At 37.8% G+C, this 14,084-nt stretch overlaps 1 protein-coding gene across 3 annotated transcripts in view; it reads right to left on the bottom strand.

Annotated features, from left to right (window-relative positions):
* The window catches only part of ehbp1 (EH domain binding protein 1), a 144,033-nt gene that overhangs the window by 106,622 nt on the left and 23,327 nt on the right, over window positions 1–14,084 (bottom strand). The gene's annotated exons all lie outside the window — the stretch shown is intronic.

Here is a 14,084-nt window from a genome sequence, read left to right as displayed (position 1 = left end):
CACTGGGAAACAGACTGCATTGCATTGTCGCCGGAATTGAAGAACCCATCCCGTCCAGTAACTTTGGATCCAAGCGAAGCTGCCTTGCTTTGAAAATAAAAGACAGGAAACACTCGAGATGCTCCAGGCCCGACCCGTCTCTCCCCTCCTCCTCTCGCTCTCAAATTAAAACAAAGAGCAACACCAGGGTATAATCTTTATCATCATCATCTCCAGATGCTAAGAAATTACCCAGACCACAGATCCAATCCCACCAGTCTTGACCCTGAATAACAACCTCGCCAGACCACTTTTAATAAAAATGAAGACTGTAAGGGGGAGAAAAAAAAAGAAGAAATGCTCTTGACATTTGTGTTGACATTTGAGCCCTTGTTGAATCGCTTGGAAATATATCGTGTCATCCCTGAAGAAAATGGTGCCCACCTCCGCCGTCTTATCAAGCAGATTAGCGTACCGCATTATACCGAGCTAATAGCGCATGTAGATACTTTGTGAATGAATTTTCCAAACGCGTCAAACACTTAAGACGGATTTAGGGCCCACTCGGAGAAAGAAATACTTAAGAATATGCAAATACCCAGCCGAAGAATTGGGTTTTAAACTAGATTTGACGGGCGCAAACAATAAAATGTGCTCTTTTCCCCGGCCGCCGGTGTCAATCAGGAGGCGAGATTAAGAGCCGCGCTTCTGACAATGTGTAAAATGGAAAGGGACAATGAGGCACTTTTAATTTATCACAGGGATATGACTATCAATGCGCCCGCATTGTGCCTTCTGAATTGCTAAGCACCTCGCCGAGAGGGGGAGATCAGGGCTTGCCAGGTCAGCTGAAGGATGCCCCCTGCTGACATGCTAATGTACTTCAACCTAAACGCCAGCGGAGACTTTTAAAAACGTCTAGAAAAAAAAGAAATTTCTAATATAACAAATATTTGGATTCATAAAAAATCAGACACAAAGAGCGTCTACTCGAGATCTGAAAGTGAAATTCACATCAATTGCTTGATCCTAGTTACACACAGAAGAAATAAAACAGTGCTGTCATTGGAAAACCTCGTCATTCAACCTGGTGTGCCAAAAGTGACGCTGCTTCACCTCAGATCACAGGATTAGTTATCCATAACAGCACGTCTTCAAGTACTATTATATTCCTTTCACACAACAGCAAGTGACCAATAATGGCATTTTTTTTAAATAAAGGATGCAGCAAAAAAAAACATCTTTAATTAGTAGTGAAGAATCTGCAAAGCTCTCCATGCCCGCATTAAGGCCATCATAATACTTACGGCTTTATCTTTTACTGTGACACTAGAGACTCCTTACAAAACAATAAGATAATAATAATAAAAAAGAATAAATAATAATAATAATAATAATAATAATAATAATAAAACTAAAAGACTCCTGACAGGAAACACCACAATATCAAGTGTTGTGCAGGTTTCTTTAAATTAACAAGAAATATAAAATTTGTCAGAGCTGCTGTTCTAGAAAATAAGAACAATCAGAATCGAGAATTTATCAGTTCTGTTTTGTTTAATTATTACTACTAAAGTACTTTTTAGCCTACAACAACGGAGCACCAATATGTATCAGATTATATATATATTTTTTTAATACATGTTTATCAGATCTGCATTATTATGTACAAAACTGTTAATTTCTGCATTACCAAGCTTAACTTACAAAATAAAAGAATAAATAAATAAGATAACATTGCAGAGGAATATTTGCTTGCCTTTAAAGAATTCAACATATTACATAACAGATCAGGTTTCAGATGCAAACAAAAAAAAGATACTGTAAGCTCTTGGGTTTTGCATGAAAACACAAAAGAGCGAGAGTGACAAAGTTATTAGAAGAACTCATTTTCTCCAGCTCACTCAGTAAAACTTAACAGGTGTTTCACTTATAAAACTGCTCACATCTGTATTAAACACTACTGATTATTTTAACTACGGACTGTGTTTATTTTACTACATTTTACTACTCTTTAAAGAAGTTTCGTATATGTTTTCAAAGGCGTATTTGCTAATGCCAAATTTATTTGTACTTTGTAACATTGTTAACATTTTCAAGAAGCTTTTATTCCTGCATTGGGTTTTTTTGTTTTCATCTGAAAACCGGTGTGTCGTGTAAATATGTTGATTTCATTACAGGCATGCAAACATCCTTCTGTAATTTTATTTATTTATTTATTTTTAAGGTAAGTTTAGAAATAGTAAATGGTTTAGTACATACTGTAATAATGCAGAAATGATAAACATATACAAAGCATTTGTAATAAAAATAATAGGTTATTTTAATAGAACACATTTGCACATTACTATAAAGGTTTAAATTTAGGTTTGTACTGGCATTATCAACCTCAGAAGTGGTGGCGGGTGGTGGTGTGCGTGTATGTGTGTTGTTTTGGCACGTCAGGGGAGACTAGCCCAGCTGTCCAGGTATTGATCCACAGCTGGTACCAGTACAGGAGGTGAGGGTCATAGCTGTAGGTGGTCCTACCATATACACACACACAAACACACACACACACCAAAGTATCAGTCAGGGCAGGGGAAGGGGCCTGACCCCCTCTTTTGGTCTTATCAGTTCATTAATTAAAAACGCACCAGAAGGGAAACTAAGAACTACATTGGTCACACAATCCACTCAACCGAAGCAACACACTCGGCATTTCCGGCTCGATACACAAAAACAAGACAATCGTTACTATCACACACACAAAAAAAATCAATTTGATGAAGAGAAGAGGAAATCGCTTAATCTATTTTGTCAAGTGTTTCATATTTTCATACACTTGTCTTAATCGATAGTTGAACAAGTTAATCAATACTCGATTAATCGATAAGGAATATATAACTTCCTTCCACATTACGTTTTGTTAAACAGTTATAGTGACACAATTCCAGCAAACTAATTAGTTGAATGAAACGAAATAATAAAGCGAAAACACTAACAGAAAACGAGGCTGATAAAAATACAATCAGATACTGCTGCAAAGGCGCCCTCTTGTGGTGCATAAGTTAAACATGTGCGCTTTGAACGATTAAGAAACACTTATTCTCTAATCGAATTCTTAACAGCAGTGAATCGATGAATGATAAAATCGTTAACATCTTTAATTACAATAAAGTTTGTATAACTTTGCTAATTACTGCACAAAAGGTATTTCTGGCTGGCTGAAATCAGAAACATTAATCTACTCGATTATTAAAAAACAAAAAAAGATAAAAATTTCCTGTTTGTATAAAAAGCAAAAGTGTTTTGTCGGTTTGTTTCTATTTTTCCAAACATTTCAGGGACCCTAACGCGACGTCCTACCCTGACATGCCACTCTCCATGCGAGATTGTAAACTGATTAATAATTCATTATAAAACTCCTGCCTTTAAAACTGAGCGTCCCGCGGCAGGCAGCAGGTCCAAATCTTCAGGGTTTATTACTGGCATCTGCTCCATCTGCATACAGGCGCTTCATCGTGACCTTTCTACCACACCTCTGTATCTCCTGCAACTGCCAGGACCTCCGAATCAGAGACGTGTGGGCCAGTAGAGACTCGGTGGCGTCTTAGCATGACGTCTTCCTTATATTATGCGTAACATACTTCCGCATTTAAATATTACATTGATAACTAGGTATGAATTATTCAGCTCATTACGTCTTTGTATCACAACTCTGAAACTCAGGTACTCTTGCGTACACTCTCCTATACAGCAAGTGGCAGTATGGACCCTCTCGGTTTTTGAGCCACTAGAGAGAAAAAAAAAAAATAAATAAGTTGACTTTCACCCTATGACTAATATTATTAATATTTTTGAAAAAAAAAGAAAAAAAAAGGAAAGAGCGACACTCGCGTAGCTTTATACTTAAAAATTTTTTTTTTTTTTTTTTAAGCTATGGCTTTGAGACAGACGGCACTGATGACGTCACGTCTAAACTGCGATCTGCTTCCGTTCTCAGGTACGACAGGCTTCCATATCTGATTCGTTCTGTGCCCGAGACCACCTCAAGCACAGATTGACTGTGTTCACAATGATTAAAACGTACCAGATTTTTCTGAGAACCAGTGTTCACGGGAAACGACCCCGGGACCCTGATGAGAAAATGCACTTAATCTCAAACCACTGCTATCACTTTGTCACATATAAAATTGCACATGTCTGCATTGCAAAAAAAAACAAACATTTTCTCTTTTTTTTTTTTATTTGATAACGTGATTTACATGCTTTATTTATATGCTTCTTATATATTGTTTACTTTTTATTCTTAGCATTGCACTAGTAACGTTAGGTCAGTTCTTTTACATTATCGTGTGTACACTGACTGCAATCACGTCTACAACCTGTGTTACTGTCTCTACTGCTGCTTGATATCTGGAATTTCCTTTAGGATCAATAAAGTGTCTGTCTGTCTGTCTGTCTGTCTGTCTATCAGATGTATTTCTATATGGAGAGAATTAAAACGTCACTTTTTTAATCCCCTTTTTATTTTTATTTTTTAAACAACCTGTCTAATTAAATAGGCTTTAATTTGTGGCATGGTGATATAGTGGTTAACACTGTCGCCTCACACTCCCAGGGTTAGAGATTTAAATCTCATCTTCAGGCTGTGTGTGTGTGTGAGCATGTTCTATCCCTACACTCAGGTTTCCTCCTACAGTCCAAAAACATGCAATGTAACCCGAGTGGTGTTACATTAGTCATATAATAGTGATAGTGTGCGTGAGTGTGTAATATATCTCCATCCAGGGTGCACTCTGTCTCGTCACATCACTGCATACACATACTGTAGTCCCGAGGCAGGAATCAAACCCTTAACCGTCAAGAGTTAATACGATAAAACAAAAATGAATGTATGACAAGCTGTGAAACTTAACCTACTGTGTCTGTGTACATAACTGCATTGTTAAATTCGCATTACTTGCAGTGTGACATTCTCCTGATCATAAATACATCGAATACACCGTAGACGTCGCTCCGGTTTACAACGGAGAACATCACGCCTCCTGCCCCAGTCTCTATGTGACAGAGATAAAGAACTGCTGAACTGAATAAACCAAAAGTGTAAAATGGGTTTTGGGACCTTTAAAATGTTTTCCATCTCATTTCTCACTGTCCTCGCTGCCTCATCGCATCACACTCCACAACCCCACACACACACACACACACACTCCCTTTCTTATCAGGGAGGTCAGAGCGCAGTGTCCGGTCGTCTCCTTCTCATCACACGGCTGACCAGAAAAATAAATTACAGCCTCCCGAAAACTCCTAGCGCTGCAATACTGCCGAGCGCATAAACGTACACACACACACACACACACACACACACACACACACACACACACACACCTTCACATGAGACACAGATATATTGGATTAACAGACGAGTTCATTCCACTTTTAGAGGTGCTACCTCATCGTTTTCCACCTCATTCCATACATACACACACACACACACACACACCTGAAAGCCCCAACATACACGGCAGCGATTACATCTTTAGCCCTAACCAAAATCTACAAGCAGAGGCCCATCAGACATATGAAGTAAACAGTTATGTGTAATTTGCTGACAGTGAGGGTATATGAAAGAGAGAGAGAGAGAGAGCCTACTGCACATGTTATAAAGTCTCCTATTTAATGGAAAAAAGTGCATGCTGGGTAAAACTGAGGTTACTTCTTCCTTCTCAAACATATCACTGTCCTGATGGAATAAACGCTGCTCACTTCACTTCAACCTCATTTAAAAAGAGAAAAAAAATAAATCTTAAGCGAGACAAAATGTATTATTCTTGATACTGATTTTAGGTTGCATCTCAGGGTATTACGTCAGTCATAATGAACATTTAATGCTTCAGGTTAAAGTTTAAATATTACAAGTAATAGACACACTGCATTTAAAAACTAAAAACACTTCAAACTAAATTTACGCCTTGAAAAATACTGAAGGCCTAACTGATAAATCTTTGAAAAGTAAAGTTGTTGATTTACATTCGTTGACAGTCACAACACTCATAACACATAAAAGCCAACCTCACCACTGAAACGATGAGTAAACAGTCACCTGTATGAACTGATTTTCCAACTGTGTGAACTGCTGCATTTTTCACACTTTTACGCTGGGGTCCGGGAAATGTTTCTAAGAATACTCGGCCCCGGGACCAGTTGATTTGGGCAGTGTAAACACAAATCGTTCTGAGCACAGAAGGCGGGACAAGGGTGTACGCACCCGTGCTCAAAAGAGGAAAGGGACGTAATCACTATTTGACTCATTAGTACTCAGCAGTACATTTTATCTTATTACACATTGGAGCAGGCGAGGTGCTCAGATGCTTGCTCAAGAGCCCAACTGTAGTAGCTTGGTGGAGGTGGGGCTTGAACCTGGGACCTTCTGGAAACTACTGAACTTCGGATGTGCAATGATTGACGTGAGTTAAAAATTTTAACTCATTTTCATTAAACTTTTGGCAGTGATTAATATGGTTCAGCTGAAAACCTCTCTTTAAACTCTTTAAACTGATACAGTGAAGAGCTTCTCATTCCTTATTCTCTTTTAGAAGAATTTATTAAACACCCATGTCAGAAGACGCACCCATGGTCGTGGCAATGATGTTAGTCTGTTTCAGAAGAGTCAAATTATTGTCCTGCATACAGTAAGGCAAAGAAATGCTTTTCTAAGGAGTAAATAGGTCATGTGGTCCTGATCGAGCCTACTCCAGAGTGATGTGATCAAAAGGAACGAATCTTTGAGTCATTTATTTAATTTGATTAGAAAAAAAATGTCACTTATACGTTTAAATGTTAACATTTTCAATAAACTATAGTTCCAGTAATTAAAATATTACTTTTGGGGAGTCACGTGACAAAAGAACGAACGATTCTGACCAGACGGTGGTGTTGCGATGCTTTGCGCATGCCTGCCCAGTAGAAAAAAATTAATGAATCACTCTGAGACTATTCGTTCTTTCGGGACTCAATGTCAGATGCGACATCGCTACACAGATTTTACACACGTGCATCAGACGGAAGCAGTATCAGTTGCTAAACACATACACACTTGTATTAAAACGTTATATTACAATTATCAGCCACAAACACACACTATGGGCTGAGAAGTCAAGAGCAACATGCGGTGTGCGGTCAAAGGAAAATAATCGGTGACGGAGACAGCACCTTGATTATTTTTCTCTAGCAGTAAGCCCCAAAGTCAAAGAAGTGAATTCAGGGTCGATGATGTGATGAGAACGAAGCCTTCACTGAGAATTGAGAGAAGCAAAGAGTGAGAGTAACAGGAAGGGCTCTGTGTGTGTGTGTGTGTGTACACGGTGTCAGATGAAATCTACCGCAGCACTGATGCCATGCAGTATTAATCCACAGCTGACCTTTCTGAACCACTGACAGCCCAGGCACAACAAAAACAGCGAGACGACTTACTGCTGGAGAAAGGCAGCGAAAAACACACAGGGATTAGTGTGATGTGTGTGTGTGTCCTGTTAAACACCAATATGCTAAAATCTGACTCTTTTCAGTTGCACCAACTGAGACGTTCCTAAAACAAAGTGAACGGACAGGAAGTGAACACACATGCGCGCAAACACACACACACACACACACACACAAGGTCAATCACTTAGATAAACAGATGGATTAAGGAGGATTTGTTAGCTAGATAGATAGATACTTTATTCACCCCCATGGGGAAATTCACAACAGAAGAAGCAGTACGAAAAACCTGTTAGGGGACAGAGAGCTGCATTTTAAAAGGACAGTAACACAATCACCCAGTAATCACCCAAACTTGTGTGTGCATACACACGCGCACACACACTTGTGGTGTTTTTACATTTAATTTTTATCATTTTTGTTTGATTGTTTTTGCTGCTGCTGTTTTTCCTCATTCTTGTCACTTCATTATTATTATTATTATTATATTTTATCCCCATTTTATTTGCATTGATATTTAGTTAAGCTCTCCCTCTCTCCACACATATACATACATATATATATATATATATTTTATGCTTTGGCAATACTGTGTGTATATATATATATATATATATATATATATATATATATATATATACACATACACACACACACACATACATACACACACACACACGTAGGCATTTATTTGGAAAATATGACTTTTTGGAGACGTATGATAATGAATAAATAAATAAATGCACATAAGTAGAGTGGTCACATGAAGTCATTAATTATCACAGTTGTTTGACTACTTTTTTAAAACCTAATCATCAGTGAAAATCACACAAACAACTCTGAACGAAAGTTTACATATGCTTGAATGTTTGGTCACATGGTCATATTTGGTCTCTGACTCATTGTAATTAGTGTCTGTGCATAAATAGCGAGTTTCTTTGCTCATGAGTTTCTCTGCTCATTAGTCACCGACTTGGCTGGATACTGTGCCATGGGGAAGACAGAAAAAAGACCTGCCAATGGACCTGCGAATAAGGTAGTTGAACTTTATAAAGGAGGAAAAATTTTTATTAAAAAATAAAAAATCTTAACACTTGACAATGACGGTCAGTACTGTTCCAACTAACAGGTTCTGTCGATACTAAGCTACGGGAAAGATTTTACCCACTACTGTTCGCGACGCAAAGAAAAACCGACAAACAACTTCAAGAGAAATACGGGCTGCTCTGAAAAAGAGCTGTGGAGGTAGTTGAAAACAAAATTATGTGAATGAAATGAATGAATGAATAAAAAGCCTATGCAGTATGAAGCACTGTGCAGAAGACTGCAAGTGTCAAAAATATCAACATACATGGAACACCTTTACTGAAAATATCACAAAAAAAAACCCAATTTTTCCTGAATTGACATACAGTGAAAACATTTTAATACTCTTAAGCCCCCAGTGCTGCAAAATAAGTGTCAGGGTGTGAGAGTCTGTGAGAACGTGAGACACAGCGCGCGCAAACTCTGAATATCCTCAACACCAACTAGTCAGAGTTTAACATCAAGACTGTTTAGATACTGATAGTTATAAATATTGGTGCTTTTTTGTTATCGTTTACCCACTATGTTTTTCTTTTATGTTTAATATGTTTATATTGTTAATTACAAAGTAATCTACCATCAATAATTGCTTTGATAACAATGTAACTTACATACCGATAAAGCACTGCTAAACTGAACTAAGAGAGATTATAAAAGAGAGGGATCAGAAAAAGAAACGGACTGAGAGAGAGAGAGAGAGAGAGAGAGAGAGAGGAAGGTCAGAAAAAGAAACAGACTAACACATTACTTTAAGAAAAATTGGAGAAAATGAGTGTTATCTGCTGCCTGCTACAACAAATACATAAACTTTACATACACACAAAAGTAGTTCTATTCACAAAGTCTTACAATGACGCCCTCTCTCTCACTCACTCACTCACACACACACACACACACACACACGGCGTCCCATACGAGTGGCGCACGCATGTGTCCAGGTCTCAGTGGGAGACCTCAGAGAGCAACAGGGTTTAAGAACGTTCTAGAGCGGCGCCAGAAAAGCGGATTAGGACTCGCTCCCGGGTGACGCAGAGACACGCACGGGCCTGCGCTCATGTTTATTTCAGCTCCTGCGTCACACTGCGCAGAGGCGACACTGGAGATGGTTTCTGTTTAGTGTGTGTGTGTGTGTGGGTCATCTGCCAGCCAGGGTGGTCAAAGCTGGAGAAGCCTGGGACAGAGGCAAAGGGGATAGAAGAAGGACAAGGACAAGCCTACACTACACACACACAAAAAAATGTCATTCATTATTCTGAGAGAAATAATTAAGCTTATTGAAAAAATTTCAACGACTATAGTTGTTTGACAAGAGAATTAATTTTTTGGAAATTTTCAGGGAAAAATTTATATATAAAGTATTAATAAATATCTACAAAAATATTTACGTGATTAAATGCAGTTTTAAGTGTTTTGTTGATGACGTTAACTAGGGACAATTAAAGTGGTTTATCCAATTAATCAGTGTCTGTTAATCTGAACCAGTAGTTAAATTAATAAAATAAAATAAAAATCAAGGGAAATGGTCAAGAAATTTTTTTAATTTAAATAAATAAAATATAATAATAATAATTTGTTTAAAACAGAAATAAATGTATTTAAACATGCAATTGAGAAAAAAAAAAAAATTTGCTACTTTCCATGGATTTCATCTGGGGAAGATTATAAGACGTACAATAAAAATCTACATAAAAATTTGTAATAAAATAATTAAATTCAATAGTACTGTAGTTTTGAATGACTACACACCAGTCTCTCTCTCTCACACACACACACGAACACAAATTATCAAATGACTATAGCATTTAAAAATCAGTTTTTAAAAAGTCTAATGAAAGAATAAAACTTCTTTATGTTGCAAATAAAATTACACAAATTGGGTAAAGAACTCAATTTTATAATCATTAAAATCGTAGTTCATTTTGATACTGTGTCCGTTTATTAATAAAGTTTTAGTCACAAGACGGACATTAGAAACGAGTCACAGAGCCCATCCTATAGATGCGTGAGCCTGGTATGGTAATGTGCATATCTGTCCATCACACTCGTGTGCGTTTCTTTCCCCCTGCACACTCTAATTTACCTTTACTGACACGAACAGGCCTAAACCTATTCCAGCATGACAAGCCATCTCCATGAAGACATGCTGTGTTAAGGACAGAGTACAACATCCCGGGTGTCCTGTACTCAACCCATGGAGCTTCCTTGACATCACATTAAAGCATCAGATCTCTTTATTCTCAGAGAGAGAGCTCCATTACGATGTTATGATGTTACATAACATCGTAATGGAGCTCTCTCTCTGAGAGAGCTCCATTACGATAGAGCTCCATTACGAGAGGGCTCACGAATTATGATGTTATAAAATTTTTTGGTGTGTCGTACAGTAGTGAGCAGCTGATATGCGTGTGTGCTGAGGGGTGGGGCTATTCACCAACAGGTGTGTGTGTGTGTGTGAGAGAGAGAGAGAGAGAGAGTGTGTATGTGTAAAATAGAAAGAGGCTGAGTCAACCAATAATTTGCGTGCAATTAAAAATTTTTTTTTTTTCTAATTTTAAATAAAAAAAAATACACAAAATGAATAAGTAGTGGTCAGTGTTGAAAGGACAGCGTGCCAGACGACAAAAAATTGTGCCGGTGGACCTGTTCAAATATGCCTTAGACCTGAGGAGGAAATGTGTGTTCGGTTATCCTCAATTATTTATGATTCATTGATTAGTGATTGTCAACACGTTCGAATATCAGGTAAGAAAAAAAAAAAACCTAGTGAGGGTAAATAAGCATTACAACAACTAATGAAAATGTAATGTACAAATCAGAAATTGAATAAAATGTTTATCTATTAACTAGAAACCGTTACTTTTAATTACAATACTTATAAATAATATCTTTCAAACTAATTTTAAATTATTACTATAATACTATTATTAGTAAATCACTCATTCTTCTTTGAGTATTCAACTTGTTTCTAGTTTCCAAAAGCTGGAAAATCACACACGCACGCACGTAAAAAATGGCTAAATCCATTCCCTGACTGTCCTCTAGTGACCACAGACAGTAATGTACTCAGTGCGTCAGTGCAGGATACACGCTGCAGCATAAAGGTTTTAGATTTCCACTAAAAACAGAACGATGGAGGTAATTTATGGTCGAGCTGACACAAACTCTGGGCCGTGCACGTACACATCACGCGCTGTAACAGAGTTGGAAAAAATCGAAGGTTCTCAGCTGTCCATCATTCGAGTGGGCGTGTAAGGTGTTGTGATTTAAAGCTGAATAAATAACTGGCTGTGGTTTGACTCAGTTGAGGACTCGCTATCCCACCTCGGTCTTATGATTATCACAGGTGTACTAACATGCACAAAACTCTGCTCTACACCTTGACAGACACTTTTGTTTCTTACGGAAAAGTGTTGGTAGAAATACAGAGGTTTTGATTGAAGGGTTTCAACCACACGACAGTTACAACATTTCCTACACCACGCTCAAAAACCTAAACAATGAGGTGGATAAAAAAACAGAAAAGAAACAGACATCAAACTGCATTTTATCCATTTCCTAAATAAGGAAATGTTAAAGACACACACACACACACACACACACACACACACACACACACACACACACACACACACACACAAAGAGAGTAATCCTGTGCCAAATAGGCCTGCCCAAGGAGCTTTGATGTCAGTCTCACTTGGCGCGCTCCCCTTCACCTCTCTTCCTTTTTTCTTTCTCCTTTTCTCTCTCTCTCTCTCTCTCTCAGCATGCAAGGACACACAGCATGTGTGTCTGTGTGTGTGTGTAGATGAAGAGAGATGTTTGGCATGTCTTTGATCACTCAGTTATTAGCGAGGTATGCACAGACAAGAGGAATTAAGAACCCTTTCTTCCTCTTCCTTTCACTCTCATTTCATTATTTCCCCTCCACTTTTCCGTCTTTGACTTTTTACTGAAGCGACAGGACTTTTTCCCCCTGGACTGCTTTCATTTTATCGTTTTGTCTAAAAAAAAAAAAAAAAAAAAGAGCCAATCCTGCTATGTAGAGGATATTTCTACATATATCAGGGGTTGATCATCGAAGATAACAGCAAGTTACTTTTTCAAAGGAGCGAGTGTGTGATTCATTTAAATTAAATGTTTAATTTAAGATAATGCTCGTTTCAATGAGCAACTTTTATACGCAGGTTTTTATATCTCATTAAGTGAGAAGACGCAGTATACCGTGTCCTTCTCTCTTATGAGCTGATGGATTTGAAACTAAGCAACCAAAATATTCTTATTATTTTTAAAACCTTGATGCAAATCCTATCCATCAGCTGCTTTATTTCTTTACTGCAGCGTCCTTCAGTTGCTGTCTGTTTCTGCCTTTCATCCTGTGAAAACCATGCTCGACTAGGCTGAGAGCGAGTGACTCCCTTTGATGGGTCTGTTCACCTCTTTGGACTGCATGTTGATGGTTTCCATAAAATAAAATATCTAGATTTTATTTCATCAATTAAGTCATGCGGTAAATAAGAAAAAATCAAACTGCTGATAAGTTGCCCAATTACTTCGAGCCGGTGGGAAAATAGAGGGACTATGTAATAAGTCTCTGATGCAACAATTTTTGTCAAACCCCTTGTAATAAAGCTGGACATCCACACTTCGGTGACATTTGGTTGCGTCATTTCGAATCAATTGTGGTGGTGTAGTACAGGAGGAAAAATATGAAAAATGGTTTTCCTGTTCAAATACTTATGGACCGGATTGTATATTAAATCCTATTTTCCTGGTACTGTAAAATGCGTCTAAACGTACTGGAATCTGATAAGCATTAAAAAATCTTTTGATGTAATAACATACTATTATTATATTACGATTATTGTGTATTTTTGATAAACGGCTTCAGGATTGTTTCACAGTGTGAAAAGAAAAAGAAAAAAAATAATCAGAAAAGCCCATGTAAATTAAAAGGGGTGTCTAAACTTTTAATTTCCAAAACATTTATTGCAATTGTTCCAGCTCCCTGTTTTATAAAATAAAGTACCAGAGCTGTTGTAGTGACACTGAAATATTCAGTTACAAAAGAAATATTTTTATAAGAAAAGAAAATGCACCCGCAAAAGCCTTTCAGAAAAACCTCACTTCCCTAATATTTGTTCAGGAAAAATAAAACAGCACTTAGTGTCAAACCAGAAAGCAGACTGTGTGTGTTTCAGCTTTAGAGGGAATTTGCGTCAATCATGGCGCCGAGTCTCTAAGACAGTGAGTGAATGTGTACTCTGGCATTACAGTTAGTCCCTGTGTGTGTTTGTGCATATTAAATATGCTTCTGCAAACGAATACATGTTTGTTTTGTGTGAGAGCATATGTGTGTGAGTGTGTGAGTGTGTGTGTGTGTGTGTGTGTATTTTATGTGTTTGGGTAAAAGAGAGAGAGTGTGTTTTCCTCCCTCTTTCTTAGTCTCTGCTGGGCAGACAGATGGACTTAAGACCCAAGACTGGACTGGCGCCGAGTGTCTGGTACCAGAAAGAGAGGAGGAGGTTAAGCGAGAGAGAGCGAGAGAGAGTGAG

Source organism: Clarias gariepinus, chromosome 13, assembly GCF_024256425.1.
Source record: "Clarias gariepinus isolate MV-2021 ecotype Netherlands chromosome 13, CGAR_prim_01v2, whole genome shotgun sequence".
In the NCBI taxonomy this organism is placed as follows: domain Eukaryota; kingdom Metazoa; phylum Chordata; class Actinopteri; order Siluriformes; family Clariidae; genus Clarias; species Clarias gariepinus.
Note: the sequence above shows the minus strand (reverse complement) of the source record. Positions and strands in the feature narration are given on the sequence as shown.